Genomic DNA, 19,881 nt, shown 5'->3' on the forward strand with positions numbered 1-19,881 from the left:
CCATTATTGGATCCTTACACAAAATCGCTTCCCAGCCATTGCACCACACAGATGACCAGTAATCAAGAGTGCACCCACCTCCTCCTCCCTCTGTCATCCAACATTTGGCAGAATAACTATGATCACCAGATCATGAGAACCAGCCCTTAGAGATGTGAAAATGCAATTCAAAATGTGTTGGTGCATGTTTGGGAAAGTAATATTTTACAGATCAAATTTAAAGTGGCATTGTTCATAGCCAGACTAGATCCATGGATGTGTGTTTCCTCTATATTTTTCATTCTGAGAGTGATATTTCACGTTTTCCCTTCTAACAATTTTGATTTCATGTTTTATACTAAAAATATACAATTGCATGCACATTTGTTTTAAGAGCAGACTGTGACTGAGGACACATTGTATATTTCAGCCATACACTGTGCTCAATTTTCTTCCTTGTACATCCCGTATTGCCCTGGCGGACTGGAAAATTATAGGTTACCATATGTCTTTAAATCTTAAATCAGCAGCACCCTCTTATTCTTGTATCTTGCCACAGCCAACAAAGAAAACACACACACACACAAGTGCTTTTAGGTTCATGGATTTATTAATTCTTAGTGTAAATATGGGTTTGTTTACAAAATGCAAATCTTGCAAGAAAATCTGATCATTTTCTATTGTTTCAGGGATGTTTCAGGGACTATTGGATCAATATAGGCAATGGCAAATGAGAGAACAATCAAATAGGAAATAATGTACGGTATTTGCTGCTGTGCACCATGTTTCTTATAAGACTTTAGGAAAGTCGTTTATTTTGTCATCTCAATTCTTCATCAGCTTAACTGTCATTTTTGTTACAAACATGAGAATCCAGGGGTGTGTGGGGCAAGGGGGGCATTTGTCTCCACTTGGGCAGAGAATCCAAGCGCCTGACCAGTTGTTGGAGGCAGAGCAGCAGTGATGCCTCGATGCACTGGGTTCTCCAGCAAGCCAGGCAGACAGCAGGGCTTATTATGCTGGAGTACTTCCTAGGAGAAAGGGAAGGAAGGAGGGGGCCGATGGTGGATTCATTGCTTGCTTTGCCTCACCTCAGCCCTGGGAAACAGCAGTGGTGGCCAGAGCTCTGGCATGGAAGTGAACAAGAGGGAACCAGAGCACAGTGCAGGGTACACAGCCCGTGACTTTCCCTCTCCCTCGGGGAAAAACTCCCCACCCCCCAGAAAAAGACTGCAGGTGCCCATTGTTGTAAAGCCTCTGCTTTTGAGGTTCTTGGGGAAAAGGTGCTTGGTTTTACCTAAACAGGTGAAAGATGCTAAGTTGCACTATTGACCATTCTTGTTCTGCAGATCTATGCCTTATGAGTAGTAGAGTGGCTGTGGAAGTATGTTGACAAGACCTACCTTATGATACGACTCCAATGGTGACTGCAGAGTTTATGGGCATATGTGCAGGGGCAGAACAAGCTCTCTGCGCAACTGAGTCAAGGCACTAAATTCTGCCTCACCTCATTCCCTTCCACCTGGGCCAGTCCTGCCACATACCCCCTGCAGGGTTTAAAGGGACCACAGATTGAGGAGAGGAGGCTGCTTGCTAGCAGCCTATTCTCTTTGCCTGTCACCCCTTCTGAGAGCCTGCTGCTGGGACTCTCAAGATCTCTTTTCCCCCACTCCACCTTTCCTCTCTCTAATTTCCCCAGTGTTTCTCTTCTCCCTGGTACACTGAGCACACCAGGGAGCAGTTTTTCTTTGTTCCCCCAACATTTCCTTTATCTCTTTCTGACACCCCCAGATCCTGATGTTTCCATTCTTCTTGATGTGCAAAACACCAACTCATTCTTGCAGCATGCTTTTGAAGGAGCATGTAGGGACCAGAAGAGGCTGCCAACAGGCAGTTGCCTCCTGGTTTCTGCAAACCCATTTCTCCTCCTGTTGCTAGCCCCACATCCTGATCTTTTCCCTCTCCCTGTTTTCCTCCCCCCGTCTGCTTACCTGCCAGAAGGAACAGCAGCAAGTGCTGCAACCACTTAGACCCATCTTGCGGTTTTGTACCCCAAAGTCACTTTTACGCTCTCTGTATGCTCAGGAGCTATGCTGCAGTGAAAAGGAGCTTGACTGCCCTGCCACCCAGTGGCTAACCTGTTCTTGGTATAGGAATCACAGATCAAAACTGGCAGAGAGGTGACATATGACCAATACCACAACGTTATGCCATTTAAAGCTTTATTGAATGAATAATAACATAAGGCGAGCCATATTCTAAAACAATCCTAGTGTATGAATGATAGCTTTCTTGTGTGGTGAGTGCATGTAATCAGTGTTACAGTTCGCAACCAATAACATTCTAAACAACCTAGGAGAGGGAAGGGAACAGACAGACACAGAGGAAGCTTAGGGAGGAAGGAGGATGGAGGGGAGGATTGGCAGCTTAGGCAGGTTGGACTGCTGGAAGAGAGGGTGAAGGGGAGGGGAGCTGGATGGAGATCAGAGAACCTGGAGAGGTTTCAAAGATCATCTTTACCTATTCTGGGGGATGGTCAGCAAGTGAGCATTGCTAGGGCACTTAGCTTGTGAGTGATGAAGCAGCAACTCAGCAGGCAGATGATGCATCTCGGAGATCCTCTTCCGGAGCTGGGTGCAGATCACAACTTGCTTCAGTTCCCTGCTACACAGAGGGAATTGCCAGCAAGTCACATCTGGTGTGACTTCTGCTTGCCTGGAGAGTTTTACAGAGTCAGAGAGTTGAGCAAGTGATAGCTGGATCCAGGCCTGCTACTTTGTCGTTATACTTGTTCTCTCCTTTGATCTGAACATAAAGCCTTTGGTACAGTGCAACATCCATCACAAATCTACATACATGTTAATAGCTAAACTACAAACACTCGGTTCTCAGGACAAAGCACATCTTCATTTCAAGGGAAAACCACTCACCTTTGTAGGTATTTTCTCGAATTTAGGCAGTTCACTAAGAGTTCAGCATGGAGTTCAGCATGCCTCTGACCAAAGAGTCTCTGGCAGGGATGCTTGAAATGGACAGAGGCCTAATCTTTGGTCCTTGCAAGGATCCTTGGTTCTGATATAGAGCATATGTTATGGGTCATAACAGCAACTCCTACTATTGTCCCGCCCTCTCTGACTTTGAGAAAGCAATGCTGTAGGACAGAACAAAAGAAAGGGCCCACACTTCCTGTTTCTCCACTCTCCACCTCCTGCCTTTTGAAAAGGCAGGGAGAGGAAAGCAACAGTGGCAGTTGGACAGAGCTGAGCCATGGTGGGAGGCTCAGTGAGGCAGCAGCAGCAGCAGCCACCAGGTGCCTGGAGAACAAACTGGAAGTGGCTCTTTGCTGAGCAGTGACTGTGTCACCACTTGATGAAGAACCACTCTGATGGTGGGGGAGGAGATACAGGGGGAAGCAGGGGGCATCTTTCTCCACTGGCATCCCAATAATCTGCTGCTTCAGGCAGCTGCTTCACCTCTACTCATGGAGGAACCACTCTGTGTATGTTGTCCACTAGCTGACTGAGAGATGAGAGGTCTCGATTTAAACATCTTTAGAAAATGACTAACTCCTTTTAAAAGTAAAAAATTTCTTCTTCCATTTTCCCCATATAGTGGGTGCTTCTTACTGATTCATTTGCTCAAGAATATTGTATAAAGCTAATTCATGCGTAGAGTTTAACAGAACAGAATCACGGCCCCTTTGGCACCTTTATGACGGAGATCTCCTTTTGAGAATAAACTCAGCTTATCAATCTGTAGTCACTTAATATTTTGAATCTTGCTTTTTTCAGGCCTTTTCAAAATTACCTGTATCAGAACAAAACCTTGTTGAATTCCTACTGGCTGCATCCAGAAATTCCACATTAGTAGCAACAGGACATCAATTTAAATCACTTTTGTGAAGGATTCCTTTTGTAGCAATTTGTTTGCTGCCTCTACATACAAATGTAAATGCAATAGCTGTACTCAGAACTGGGGAGCCATGTACAGCTAATCTTGTTGTTGAGGGGGAGAGAGAAATCTGTAGCTTAAAAGCAGCTGCTTTGTGTGTGGGCTGATTAATACATTCATGCATCAAAACTCCCCATCTAGCCTGAAAAATATTACCACACTTGCATCCTCACACCCTCCAACTATAAAAATTCTCCTGGTATAATGCCACTTTCCAAGTATCTGTCTGTATTGGTTTTTCTAAATATATCTGCTCTGTACCTAATTGCAGCTTTGTGCCCTGCCTCCTAACTGACGGGCACTGGAAGAGCTCATAATAGCAGTTCAAGTCTCACCCACATTATCTGCTCTAACCAGCTAAATCAGCCTCCCACCATGAAATTCAACTGACCGATTTCTGCACCCTCCCCCTACTTTGCAGATGGTGGAGATGGTGGAGGAAATCCCTTCTCCTCCTGATTTCCATCTGCCAAGTTGGTGGCTCTCCTTTCTCATGGACACAAAATCCGGGAGACTTGCTGTATACTGTACTGGCAAAGAAGTGGAATTGTTGCATGGGATAGGCAGCTTCAGGTTATCATGGACCCTAAGAGGAGGGCCAAATACATTGTTTAAGCTGCATAAGAGGTACCCCTGCATTATCTGGCCTATCCTCACTATCTGGCAGATCCATTGCTTCATTGTACACTACTGCTTCTGTCTTGTTTTGGCATTGGTATTCATAATGCTATTCTTGTTGATTAAGTCTTCATGTTCTTCAGCCACATTGCTATTTCCTCCTCCTTTTAAGCTTCTTTTTCAAAAGATAATATTTCCACTTTCCTCCACATTCCCTCTTCCTAAAACTAGCAGCTTTGGCTTTCTCTTTAGAATGTCAGTGCAATAAAGCAGAACGTACAGTATTATGTTTGTAAAGCAATTTGTAGACCTTACTTATTTCTATGATTTGATATTAGTACAAACTGCGAAGTGATTACAGTTGTATAGTGTCAGTACCTTTTCATATTTCTCAAGATTTCTTTAAAAGCATTTCTATTACTCTATTATTTAAAAGTCTAAGTTATGGACGTAAGTAAAAGAAACGGGGGAATGGGAAAAGAAGAAAATGTGAAGTTTATGTATACTCAGGGCAAAACTAAGTATGAAATTAGAGATCCCTGATTGAAATACCTATCTCTTATACTTTATTTTAAAAGCAAGGCAAGTCGTGGTAGTGGTGAAATTTGGATCAGGACCCCAACACAAGAGAAGGGGGGGTTACCTTTTACTCCCCACCACCATGTTATTTTCCCATGTTTAAACACAACTTTGAAGCTGCTGTTTGCCTCACTAGAGGAAATATAGTGTTCCCATATGTTTTCTCTGACTGAGCAATAGCAACTTGAGAGGAATAACTTTGGGCAGGTTCAGCTGGCACAGTGGCAAATCTGGTTTCACCAAACAAAAGTTCTGTCCATCTTGTGATGCCTGAACCCACAAATGTTGAGTTGCTGAACAACATTTTTCTCATCCACCAAACATTCGTAACCAAGATTTGAAGTTGGGTACTGATATCAGGTGTTGGAGGAAAGTGCTGTTCAACAACCCAACATTGAACTTGTGGCTGGCGCCAGAAGCGTGCACTTGCCAGATTCTGGTGGTTGGCGGAACCAGACTTGTCAACTTGTCATCTAAATGAGCCTTCTGATTGGGAAAATAGCATGAAGAAAAGTGTTAAACCTCACGTACACACACACAAACACACACACACAGAGCTACAGCCCATATCTAATATCCCTTCGGTGTGTGGACACTTTTCAAAGTAATTAAGTATTGTAGGAGATCTGATTGCAGCTTCTCAACGAGGCAATTCTCACGATCACTCAAAAGTGGGCTAAGGGAGCCTAGCCCACTTTGGGGCGATCATGTGCTGCAACGGGAGCCATGCGGCTCCTGGCAGCTAGCTGCCCTAAATACCCCTCCCCTGAGCCGAGGTTAACGGAGCAAGCACTCCATTAACCTCGTGTTTGTGTGTTGCTTGTGTGTTGCCGCGGCTTGTGTATTGCCGCAGCGCATGGCAACACATGAGTAGACCCCTGACCGGGAGGCTCCAAGCAGCCTTCCTAGCTCGGAGGTCTCTCCAGGATGTCCCGCTCACTTGTGCAGACCATCCTGGAACTTCTGGGGGCCGCATGGCCCCCAATCCCCGCAGCCCCCACCGGCTCTGTAATGGAGCCAGCAGTCGTGTGGGCACCCAGGGCTGTCTTCTGATTGTCTGCGGAGAGAGCGGGCTAAGCCCACTCTCCCCACAAACCCCCTTATGGCTCCTCTCCCTGATCATGAGACTCGCCTCATGGTCTTATCTAGTTTGACCCCCCAATTCTGCATTAGTGAAATATATACAGAATAGCAGTATACAAATAAAGTTATGTTGACCATACTCAGACGCAACACTAAGCAATGGTTTAGTGATACATGACTGTGCCTAAATGATCTGCAAGCTCACACTTCTCTCCTCATCTCTTCTCTTCTCATCTTCACTTATGTGAGGAGGAAAGTGAAAGCTTTGGTGTTCACTTTAGGACAAGTTCCTGCTACATATTATATATACAACTGCGGAGCTGCATCTTATAGTTAGGATAGCAAACCATGGTTTTCAGAGTTTGTACATAATGGAGAGGTATAGTTCTTAAAGTGAAAGTAGAAGCTTTTGCTGTCCTCTTGCATGTGGGAGGGAAGAGAGAGCATGAGTGCAAGCTCCTGGGTCCCTTAGGCTTGTTCATGTAGCACTAAATATTATAAATATTAAATAGAAGGGAATAAATATGGTAAACACTTCATATGCTCCTAAGGTGATATGAGTAGTCAGTGATGAACCACAGAGGGAGGGAATGCCCAAAGTAAGTCTCAGGGAAACTGCTTGAATAGGCAGCAAAAATTCATTTTACTCTCACATTAACTGGCTGTGAATAGGGGCAAAATCTACTATAGGTTTTCTTATTTTCTTTTTGGAGATTATGCATCTCAAATTAGAAGTACCAGAAAACTGGGCAGATGTATGCCGTTGAATTTCATTCTGTCAATGTTGTGTTTGTGCTCTGTACTGAATAATGTGCCTAGTGGGGTTCAGCTTCTGCAGAATATCAGGTACAATATATGTGAACATATGTCAACAAAATCTATTCTAACAAAGTTAGGGCTTTATTCGTATACGCTGGGACCAGAGTAGACACTATTTGGTTGACTCTGTCAACGTTCATGATTTATTTTCGGATATACTATGGATTCAAGGGAGATTAGCTAAGGCTTCATATTTGCTGCTTCAATGCAAGGCTAATTGCTGAAAGAAACCTTGAAAAACATTATCGTTACAAAGCTGGTAACATTTACTTGTTCAGAACATCTGACTTGTATATAACACTTCGATAACAAAAATAAACAATCACTTCATCTAAGATGAAAACTCATAAATGTTAAGAACAGCCCTGCTGGATCAGGCCCAAGGCCTATCTAGTCAAGCATCCTGTTGCACACAGGGGCCACCCAGATGCCTCTGGGAATCCCACAGGTAAGAGATGCGGGCATGCCCTCTCTCCTGCTGTTGCTCCCCTGTAACTGGTATTTAGAGGCATCGTGCCTCTTAGGCTGGAGGTGGCCCACAGCCCTCAGAGTAGTAGCCATTGATAGACCTGTCCTCCATGAAGTTATCCAAAGCCCTCTTAAAGCCATCCAGGGTGGTGACTGTCACCACATCATGTGGCAGAGAATTCCATAGGTTACTTCATTTTCTCATCTTAAATTTACCGTGGTGATTTTCTTTATTTAGCAGGGGGAGAGTAATTGGCCCTATCCACCCCCAGCACAGTACTTCCAGTGACTGTTGCTGGTGTCTATCTTATGTTTTGTTTTAGAATGTGAGCCCTTTGGGGACAGGGATCCATCTTATTTATTTATTATTTCTCTGTGTAAACCGCCCTGAGCTATTTTTGGAAGGGCAGTATAGAAATAATAATAATAATAATAATAATAATAATAATAATAAGAAGAAGAAGAAGAAGAAGAAGAAGAAGAAGAAGAAGAAGAAGAAGGTGTTGTTGTTTCATGGGATGACCCCTGTTTTGCTAGCGGGAGAAAAAAATTCTCTCTCTCCACTCTCTCCACACAATGCATAATTTTATAGATATCTATCATGTTGCCCCTCAACTGTCTTTTTTTCTAAACAAAAATGCCTAAGGTTTTGTAGAGAATTCCATAGGTTACTTCCATAGGCAGAGAATTCCATAGGTTACTTCATTTTCTCATCTTAAATTTATTGGCAACCCCTGCTAACTGGGCAAAGAGGCACCTTTTACCATGGTGATGCTCTTTATTTAGCAGGGGAAAAGTAACTGGCCCTATCCACCCCCAGCACAGTACTTCCAGTGACTGTTGCTGGTGTCTATCTTATGTTTTGTTTTAGAATGTGAGCCCTTTGGGGACAGGGAGCCATCTTATTTATTTATTATTTCTCTGTGTAAACTGCCATGAGCTATTCTTGGAAGGGCGGTATAGAAATTTAAATAATAATAATAATAATTATTATTATTATTATTAGTAGTAGTAGTAGTAGTAATATTATTATTAGTGAGGCACTAATGTGGCGTGGTTGTGGGGCTTGTGTTCTCTGAGGAAGGTGAGAGCTATGCCAGAGGTCCAACTATACTGGACAGGACTCACCAGAGGACCCAGACAAAGAGTGCCTCTCCCATCAACAATATGGTGTAACTTTAATAAATCTATACCGGATCGGTTGTCGCCCAGGTCAACAAGGACCGTGCCAGGTGCTGGAGTCCCTGGACATCTGGTGGCAAGTGGGCAACAGGACTCAGGATCTTCAGTTGAGCAACCAGGGCTGGAGACTGCAAAGTTACTGGAAGAAACATCGCTTAACCGGAAAAAATATACAAAAAATGCCAACAAGGAAACAATGATCTGCTATTACAAGTCTAGTCCAACTAGAAGAGGTTATTTAAAAAGAATGTACCAAATTTGGAAAGAGAAGCATCTAGATACAGAAATAACAGAACAAAGGCTAGCAGACCAGAGAAGATTCATAATAAGAAATAAAGTATTCACAGGAGCTGAGCTGGAAGAACTGCAAAGAGCAACACAGGCTCGAGATATGGAAGAAGAATTACCACCAACTGAAGAAGTTGCTCAGGCGCAGGTGGAGGAGGTGTTGGAAATAGAGGATGCCACTGTTGCTGAACTGTTTCAAAATCAAAACCAGGCAACCTCCCTTTTGCCTTCACCTCAAAAACCCAAATGCCGTTTAACAGAAAAACAACAAGAACTAAAGCAAGAAATAACTGAGCACATGAACCAAACCACCACCAGGGTTCGACTTCCAGCTCTAAAAACAGTTGCCAAAAAACAACTTGCTCAGGCATTAAAAGATGTCAATGCTGCACTTGCAGAAATAACAACCAATAATTTGCAAGAAACAAACCAATTAATGTGCAGTGCAGCAACAATAACAACACAAGAGCTCGGATATAAGATCAATGGACCTGTCAAAAAAGAAAGTAATACATCACCTAAATGGAAGATTAGATTAGAAAATAAGATCTCCAGGCTTAGATCAGATGCTAGTAAATTGAAAGATATGAAAGACAAGAAGCTGAAGAATGAAAACACCAAACAGTATCTGATCCAAAAATACCATCTAGATTCAAGGAAAATTAGAGAAGTCCTGGAAATAATAAAGAAGCAAATAACAGCAGTGTCAGAGAAGATTAGCAGATACGAAGCCAGAATTACACAACACAGGCAGAATCTCTAATTCCAGTCGAATCAGAGATGTTTCTACCAAAGCATAGAAGGAGAAACTGCGAGAAACCTAGAAACACCAAATAAAGAAGAAACAGTGCAATTCTGGGGGAAATTATGGGATAATCCAATAGATTATAATAAAAAAGCAGGCTGGCGACGATGAACTGCATGGTGACGATGAACTGCATGGCTTTTGGCTTAAACACCTAACAAGCCTTCATAAACAACTATCAAAACAGTTCAATCACATTTTGCAAGGAGGTGATATTGAACAATGGCTAGCAACTGGAAAAACTCATCTCATCAAGAAAGACCCAGCAAAAGGTGCAGTTCCAAGTAATTATAGACCGATAACCTATCTGCCAACCATGTTCAAATTATTAACTGGAATAATAGCAGATGAAGTGATGCAACACTTATTAACTAACACTTATTAACTAACAAACAGTTTCCAGTTGAACAGAAAGGAAATTGCCCGAACACCAGAGGCACAAAAGACCAGCTGCTGATTGACAAAATGATTTTAGAAAACTGCAAGAGAAGAAAAACCAATCTAAGTTTGCATGGATTGACTATAAGAAAGCCTTCGATTCATTGCCTCACACATGGAGACTAAAATGTTTAGAAACAACTGGTGTCAGCAGAAACATTCAGATATTTATTTAAAAAGCAATGAGCATGTGGAGTACACAGTTAACAATCAATGGTGAGACACTTGGAAAGGTTAGCATTAGAAGAGGCATTTTCCAAGGGGACTCACTATCCCCTCTGTTGTTTGTAATCGCCATGACCCCACTTTCACAAATACTAAACAAAACAGGCCTCGGCTAGCAAACATCTAAAACATCAAGTAAAATCAACCATCTGCTGTACATGGACGATCTGAAGTTGTATGGAAAGTCCCAGTCAGAAATCGAATCACTGCTAAACACTGTCCGTATATTCAGTAGAGATATAGCAATGGAGTTTGGACTAGACAAGTGTGCTGCATTAATAATGAACAGAGGGAAAATAAGAAAAACAGAAGGAATCGAACTGCCCAATGGAAGCAACATCAAGAACCTGGAAGAGAAAAAACATTACAAATACTTGGGCATTCTCCAGGCTGATAACATCGCACACACTGAAGTTAAAAGAAAAATTGGAAGTGAATACATCAGGAGAGTTAGAAAAATCCTCAAGTCCAAACTCAATGGCGGGAACACCATACAAGCCATAAACACCTGGGCTATACCTGTTATCAGATATACTGCAGGAATAATAGACTGGATCCAGGCAGAGCTAGAGACGCTAGATCGTAAGACCAGGAAAATCATGACCATCAATCATGCTCTGCACCCCCGCAGTGATGTCGATAGGCTATACCTCCCTCGCAGCTCAGGTGGAAGAGGAATGCTGCAAGTCCATCAAACAGTAGAGGAGGAGAAAAGAGGCCTTGAAGAATATATCAAGGACAGTGAAGAAGGTGCATTTCAAATGGTCAATAAAAAGAAACTATTCAACACCAATGAAACAAAGCAGGCCTACAAGAAAGAACAAGTCAAGAACCGAGCAGAAAAATGGAAAAATAAGCCACTGCATGGTCAATATTTGCACAATATAAGTGGAAAATCAGATGTCACCAAGACCTGGCAATGGCTTAAGAATGGCAACTTGAAGAAAGAAACAGAGGGTTTAATACTGGCTGCACAAAAACAGGCACTAAGAACAAATGCAATAAGAGCAAAAGTAGAAAAGTCAACCACAAACAGCAAGTGCCGCCTTTGTAAAGTAGCAGATGAAACCGTGGACCACCTAATCAGCTGTTGTAAAAAGATCACACAGACTGACTACAAACAAAGACATGACAAGGTGGCAGGGATGATACACTGGAACATCTGCAAAAAATACAAGCTACCTGTAGGCAAAAATTGGTGTGACCATAAAATTGAAAAAGTTGAAGAAAATGAAGATGCAAAAATATTATGGGACTTCCGACTACAAACAGACAAACATCAGCCACACAATACACCAGATATAACTGTAGTTGAGAAGAAAGAAAAACAAGTGAAAATAATCGACATAGCAATACCAGGGGATAGCAGAATAGAAGAAAAAGAAATAGAAAAAATCACCAAATACAAAGATCTACAAATTGAAATTGAAAGGCTGTGGCAGAAAAAGACCCAAATAATCCCAGTGGTCATTGGCGCCCTGGGTGCAGTTCCAAAAGGCCTTGAAGAGCACCTCAACACCATAGGGGCCACAGAAATCACCATCAGCCAATTACAAAAAGCAACTTTACTGGGAACAGCCTATATTCTGCGACGATATCTATAACAATTGACAATAAAATTCAGCCATCCCAGGTCCTTGGAAAGGACTCGATGTCTGGATAAAACAAACCAGTCAATAATACCTGTCTGACTGTGTAAACAAGAAATAATAATAATAATCAGTTTCATGGGATGACCCCTGTTATGCTAGCGGGAGAAAAAAATTCTCTCTCTCCACTCTTTCCACACAATGCATATTTTTATAGATCTCTATCATGTTGCCCCTCAATTGTCTTTTCTAAACTAAGATGCCTAAGGTTTTGTAGCCGTGCCTCTTAAGGAAGGTGTTCCAGGCCCTGATTATCTTGGTTTCCCTCTTCTGCACCTTTTCCAGTTCTACAATGTCCTTTTTGATGTATGGTGACCAGAACTGTGCACAGTACTCTAAATGTGGCTACACCAGAGATTTGTATAAGGGCATTATGATATTAGGAGTTTTATTTTCAATCCCCTTCCTAATGATTCCTATAATGAAATTGGACTTTTTTTTACAGCTGCCACACATTGAGTTGACACTTTCAACAAGCTGTCCACCACGACCCAATGATCTTTCTCTTCGTCAGTCACTGACAGTTCGACCCCATCAGCATATTTGTGAACTTGGGTTTTTTGCCCCAATATACATCACTTTACACTTGCTGACATTCAACCGCATTTGCCATTTTGTTGCCCATTCCCCCAGTTTGGAGAGATCCTTTTGGAGCTCCTCACAATCTGTTATGGATTTCACTAACCTAAATAGTTTGATGTCATCTGCAAATTTGGCAACCTCGCTGCTTATCTCAACTCCTAGATCATTTATGAACACTGATCCCAGTTCAGATCCCTTGGGGACCCCACTTCTTACTTCCCTCGATTTCAAGAACTGTCCATTTATACATACCCTGTGTTTCCTGTATTTCAACCAGTTACTAATCCACACATGAAACTGTCCCCTTATCCCATGACTGCTAAGTTTTCCCAAGAGTCTTTGATGAGGAACTTTGTCAAAGCTTTTTGAAAGTCCAAGTATACTATGTCAACTGAATCACTTTTATCCACACACCTGTTGACACTCTCAAAGAACTCTAAAAGGTTGGTGAGTCAAGATTTACCTTTGCAGCCATGCTGTTTCCCCTTCAGCAGGGCCTGTTCTTCTATATGCTTAACAATGTTCATCCATTTGCCCGGCATAGCTGTTAAGCTAACCAGCCTGTAATTTCCTGTACCCCTCCTCCCCCGTCGGATTCCTTTTTGATTATCTGTGTTACACTGGCTCCTTCCCAGTCCTCTGGTACAGAGCCTGATTGTAGGGATAAGTTCCATAAGTTATATGTAACTTATCCCTACAATCAGGCTCTGTACCAGAGGACTGGGGAGGAGCCAGTGTAACACAGATGATCAAAAAGGGATCCGGGGGTGGGGGTCCAGGTCACATTTCACATTTTTCCAATTTCACATTTGAGTTCTTTAAGGACTGTTGGGTGGATGTCATCTGGCCCTGGCAATTTGTTAATTTTTAATTTTAATTTTTTTTATTTTTAATTTAAGTTAATGACAATCATACAGACTTACAAAAAAAGTTTTTTAAATGAAGGGGTGGCCATTCATGTGGAACATGCACACCCATGCACCTTCCCGTTTGCCTACCTATGACTTCCCTTCTTGGTTCCTCAGCTTTCCTTCTGTGCTCGTCCACCACTTCTCTGCACTGCTCCACTTCACCCCTACCCACTCTTCACTGTTTGCCTTGTGTTCCAACTTTAAAGCCAAATAACAGGAACTGGAGTGGACTCAGTGGAGCCAGAACAGAGAGCCACTATAAGTGCTGCACTTTGCGCAGAGCAACAGTAAAGCATCTCCTGGAGGTATTTAATCTCCTAGCTGATTTATTAATCCTCACTGCTTTGGCCATTGTTAAAGGAATTGGCAAACATAGTTTATATTTAAAAGCATTCTACTAACCATGGCAATTATCTTTGTCAATAGTTACCTGAAATTATTCATTTCCAAGACGTTGATATGGCAGCAAAAATAAATATCACAGAATACACGTCGTACACAGAGAAATGTAGCAGCAATAACATCACATTAAAACAGCTAGTGAGAACTAAAGACAATTTTATTGGTAGAATTACCATTGAATTATAGCACTGAATCATTATTGCATTAGAAGCTACCTTTTAAAATATTCAGTTCTACTGTGTGCTGGTTGACAAGCATCTAATTTTCCAGTATGAAAGATAACATTCTTATTGATGTTATTGAAAGAAGAGGGGGCGTAGCTCCGTAACAGAGCTTATGCTTGCATGCACAAGGTCCCAGGTAACAGGTTCAGTCCCTGGCTTTTCCACATAGGGTTGTGAAAGACCCCTGCCTCAGTACCTGGAGAACTGCTGCCAGTCAGTGTAGACAATACTGACTGAAATGGACCAGTTTATTATGTTCCTACAACACTTTGTGACAGGAGAAGGTTACTAGGTTTGACTGTTGTTAAAAGTTCAGTGGAAGAATAAATTTTAAAAATAGTGTTCATGTGCAATAACTGAAAGGTTGTCAAAAGAAAAGATATCAGCCTAATTTTCACCTCATATAAATTGGTAGAAGGCATTATTAGAGGAATTCTTAAGAACATACGAATAGCCCACCTGGATCAGGCACAAGGCTAGCATCCTGTTTCACACAGGATGCCACCAGATGCCTCTGTGGAACCCACTTGCAAGAGGTATGAGCATGCCCTCTCTTCTGCTGTTGCTCCCCTGCAACTGATGTTGAGAGGCATCGTGCCTCTGAGGCTGGAGGTGGCCCACAGCCACCATACTAGTAGCCATTGATAGACTTGTCCACCATGAATTTGTCTAAGCCCCTTTTAAAGCCATCCAAGCTGGTGGCCATCACCACATCCCATGGGAAGGAATTCCATAGATATAATTATGTGCTGTGTGAAAAAGTACTTCCTCTTGTTGGTCCTGAATTTCCCAACCTGCAGTTTCATGGGGTGACTCCTAGTTCTAGTGAGAGAGGGCAAAAAATCTATCCAGCCCTCTCTACTCCATGCATAATTTTATACACCTCGATCATGTCTCCCCTTAGACATGAGGTCATGATTCAAGAGGACAAAATCCTCTTTTCCAAGGTAAAGAGTGGGTGACAAAATGGCAAATGCGGTTCAATGTAAGCAAGTGTAAAGTGATGCACATTGGGGCAAAATCCTCAACTTCACATATTTGCTGATGGGATCTGAGCTGTCAGTGACTGACCAAGAGAGAGATTTTAGGGTTGTGGTGGACAGCTCATTGAAAGTGTTGACTCAGTGTGTGGCAGCTGTGGAAAAAAAGGCTAATATCTAGGAATCATTAGGAAGGGGATTGAAAATAAAATTGCTAATATTATAATGCCCTTATACAAATCTATGGTGCAGCCACATCTGGAGTGCTGTGTACAGTTTTGCCCACCATATCTTAAGTAGGATATTGTCAAAGTGGAAAAGGTACAGAAGAGGACAACCAAAATGATCAGGCACCTGGGAGCACCTTCCTTATGAGGCTAGGCTACAGCATCTGGGGCTCTTTACCTTGGAAAAGAGACATGATCGAGGTATATAAAATTATGCATGGAGTGGAGAGGGTGGACAAAGAGAATTTCCGCCCCCTCTTTCACAACACTAGAACCAGGAGTCACCTCATGAAACTGAGGGTCGGGAAATTTAGGACCGACAAGAGGAAGTACTTTTTCATACAGCGCATAATTAATCTATGGAATTCCTTGCCATGGGATGTGGTGATGGCCACCAGCTTGGATAGCTTTAAAAGGGGCTTAGACAAATTCATAGTGGACAGGTCTATCAATGGCTACTAGTCTGGTGGCTATGGGCCATCTCCAGCCTCAGAGGCATGATGCCTCTCAATACCAGTTACAGAGCAACCACAGGAGAGAGGGCATGCACATACTGTACCTCTTGCCTGTGGGCTCCCCAGAGGCATTTGGGAAGCCCACAGGATGCTGGACTCGATGGGCCATGTGCCTGATCCAGCAGGGCTGTTCTTATTAGAGGCCTCCAGGCAGGCTTCACTGAAGCCTGAAGTCTAGTGCTTTCCGGCAGGCAGGCAGCAAAGAAGGAGGGAAGGATGGAGGCAGGGTGGCTAGTGCTGGCTGCCCTTCCCCACCACAGCTCTGCCCAGCCTTTGACTCCTCAGGCTTAGTAATGGAAGTATGATGTGATTTCCTTTTTGTGGTGATTCCTCCCCTTCTTGGATATTTAGGGATTGGTTTGCAATAGGGCTTTGATATAGGGTGTGGGGATGTAGGGCAGATTGAGAAGACTGAATATTTAATTTGAAACAGATTGAGGAATTGGCTGGGTTTTAATACTTAAAAAATAAATTAATTAAAAAACCATCCAAAAAAGTCTTATGTGACTTATTTCATTTCAGAAAATTACTAAAATGTCTTGAACTGAAGCCCTCTCATAGGCCATAATTCCACCTCCATTTGGAATAATCTGCCCTTTGCCTTCATAAAAAAAAACCCACTTTCTGCCCCATCCTTTAGCTCACCTGGAATGACTTGGCATAGAGTTGTGGTATTGAGCAGAGATGTAGGGCAGAGTGGGAGGAATATGTATGTTGAAATTGAAGTGTATTGGACAAATTGGTGGGTTTTAATTTTTTTTTTTAATTTAAAAAAACATCCCCAAAAAAGTCCTATAAGTGGCTTGTTTCATGGCAGAAAAAATTACAAAGTCCTTTAGGTTTCAGTGAAATGCACTTCCAGCTAAATGTGATTAGATTTGCTGCCTGAGGCTGCAATTCTCCACACACTTACCTGGAAGCAAACTTTACTGAATTTGTTAGGATTTCTGGGGGGGGGGGGGGAAACATACATAGGCTTACTCTGCATGGTTGAAAGTCTCCTTTGTTAATCAGCAGCGAGGGGCCCATTTTAAGATCTTGTCCCCAGGCCCACTCCAACCTTGCTGTGCCCCATGTTTACAAAGGTGAAAGTCTTATCCTTAAGTTGCTTATATGCAGCAATTTGGGCTTCTAAGCATAGTTGGAAACCTGCATTGTTTCTGGGAAATGTGGGAACTATCGATTTTCATTTTTAGCCTAATTTCCAGTAGGCTTATGAGATCACCTGGCATTCTCTGTGTGTGTCTGTGTATGTGTCTGTCCATTTGTGTGTGTCCCCCATCAACTTCGCAGTGCCTGGACTAAATTGGGAACAGTTTTATGGACACATAGGGACACCTCTATGATGTAGTTTGTGATGATGTCATCAGGGGCGTAACTGTAATAGGGCAAAGGGAGACAGTTGTCTGGGGGCCCACTGCCTTGGGCCCCCCCCCAGAGGCAAGTCACATGACTGGCTCCCCCAGCCGTGCACCCGCCCGGGCTTCCTTCAGTTGTATTCATCCTCCAAAATTTATGTGAGTGTTAAGACCTGGAGCTACCAGAACAGCATGTCTTGCTCTAGTACTATTAAATGACTTGCATCATCCACAATTTACAAAACCTTTTAAAAAATAATTTAGGATGATGTTCTATTGTGGCACATAGGAGATATATATAAATTTTACTCTGCTTTTTGTTACCACTATTCAGCCCGATTTACGATTTCTTTGCTTCATGATCTGAGCTTCAGTGAGGGGGGGCGCCCATTTTAAAATCTTGTCTCTGGGCCCACTCCAACCTTACTACGCCCCTGGATGTCATCCACCCTGATCCAAGAAGGTGGATGCTTAAACTTTTTAGGCATAAGTGCACTAACTTGTGAACCGCCTAACCAATTTGAACCAAATGTGCTACAGCTGTAGGGACACATAGGGATGCCCTAATAGCGTGGTGTATGATGATGTCATCCACCACCATGCAAGATGGTGGCCGCATGAACATCCGAGGTGCAAGCAGGCTAATTTGTGGACTGTCTAACCAATTTGAGCCAAATTGGGTACAGTTGTAGTGAGTCACACACATGGATACCTCAATGACATTGTTTATGATGGTGTCATCTACCCCAATTCAAGATGGTGGACATGTAAACTTTTGAGGCGCAAGTGGGCTAACTTGTGAACTGCCTTACTGATTTGAACCAAATTTGCTACAGCTGTATATGGACCCATAGGGATGCCCCAATGGTGTAGTTTGTGATGGTGTCATCCACCCCAATCCAAGATGGTGAACACATGAGCATTTGAGGCACAAGTGATCTAACTTGTCTACCTCGATTTCAACCAAATTTAGTCCAGTTGTAGAGATAGTGAAAGGAATATAGGCAAATTAGTTCTTACTAGAACAACCTGTTTCAGTCCATTGAGTCAGGAGGAACTGAAAACTACCTTTTAAGCTTCCAACTGGCAACTAGTGCCTTAAGATGGAAGCATCCTTTGCTGCGAGGCCTTCCAAACATAATGCAAAGGGAAGTTTAGGTGATGCTGAGTTCATCCTATTAAATGCCAGTAAGCTGGAGGAGCAATCTCTGGTGTTTGCCAATTTTAATCCCTGATACCAAAATCTGGACAGTTAGTAGTTTCTGTTATACCTCTAACATTGATACTGATGACTTTTTAATAAACTCATTTTTCATGTTGAGTAATCACATTTTTTCGAAGAGGAAAAAATGAAAAAGTGCCTTGTATCAATATGTTCCTACTCCAAATGTTAAATATCATTATACATAATGATGCCGACAGTTCACTGGTAAAGCCCTTTGTCACTTTTTATAATATGAGGTGCATATGCTTGATTGATAATCCTTTGAAATAGTTCATTGTGGAACTGTATTTTCCCCTAAAAATATGAGGAGATGTACTGTAACAACTATTTTTTAATATTTCCAAATATTAATAAGAAACACACTCTGCATAGATTCTGAGTGCTTTTTAATTGTGTCTTTATGGGTTTAGGAACTGGATAAACACTACCTAGAAAATTAAGGGTAACAAACTGAGGAAAGACCGATGGAATTTTCAACTTTCATGTTGGAGGAAAGTAATAGTAATCCCCAGGGATCAGTCTTTTGGTCAATTTTATGCAATATTTTCTTTAGTGACTGCCACGGGCTGTGCCTTGTAATATATTCCAATGTTCAATGTTTCTCACATGCAAGTTAGCATGGAGGTCAGATCAAAATATTGATCTGAGCATTAGAATCATTTTTGGCAAGACATACCAAAAAGTGAGAGCCAGCGTGGTGTAGTGGTTAGAGTGCTGGACTAGGACCGGGGAGATCAGAGTTCAAATCCCCATTCAGCCATAAAACTAGCTGGGTGACTCTGGGCCAGTCACTTCTCTCTCAGCCTAACCTACTTCACAGGGTTGTTGTGAAAGAGAAACTCAAGTATGTAGTACACCGCTCTGGGCTCCTTGGAGGAAGAGCGGGATATAAATGTTAATAATAATAATAATAATAATAATACTGTAAACCTGAGTAAGTTTAGAGACCTATTACCATTTTTCCAGGCCTAGACCTATTTTCTTGCCTCCTTTTTCTAGCTGCCTTGCTTTGCCATGCACACAGGAAATCATGCTTCAGCTTCCTGGCAAGTTTACAAACCACACAAGCATTTGTCTTTCCAAGGGGCTGGATGTTCCTTGCATGGTTTGTAAACATGCCAGGAACATAAAGAAAATGAATAAAGTTATAGTAAATCAATGTGCAGATTCTGTTAGTCTGTGCGTCCTTATTTTCATTACTCTAAATTCTTTCAGGAAGAATAAAAGCTAAGTATTGTATGCATCAAACAGCAAAGGCTGTGGAAGTTAACATAGCCTTGAAGGACTAATTAATATCATACTTTTTTTTACAAGAGCTGATAATTAAATTAGCTTTTATTACACTTAAAACAATCCTCCTTCCCTCTCTTCCA

At 42.2% G+C, this 19,881-nt stretch overlaps 1 protein-coding gene across 21 annotated transcripts in view; it reads left to right on the forward strand.

Annotated features, from left to right (window-relative positions):
- Window positions 1-19,881, forward strand: part of SHANK2 (SH3 and multiple ankyrin repeat domains 2) — a 695,900-nt gene that overhangs the window by 592,289 nt on the left and 83,730 nt on the right. The gene's annotated exons all lie outside the window — the stretch shown is intronic.

This window comes from Hemicordylus capensis, chromosome 1 (assembly GCF_027244095.1).
Source record: "Hemicordylus capensis ecotype Gifberg chromosome 1, rHemCap1.1.pri, whole genome shotgun sequence".
Taxonomy (NCBI): Eukaryota; Metazoa; Chordata; class Lepidosauria; order Squamata; family Cordylidae; genus Hemicordylus; species Hemicordylus capensis.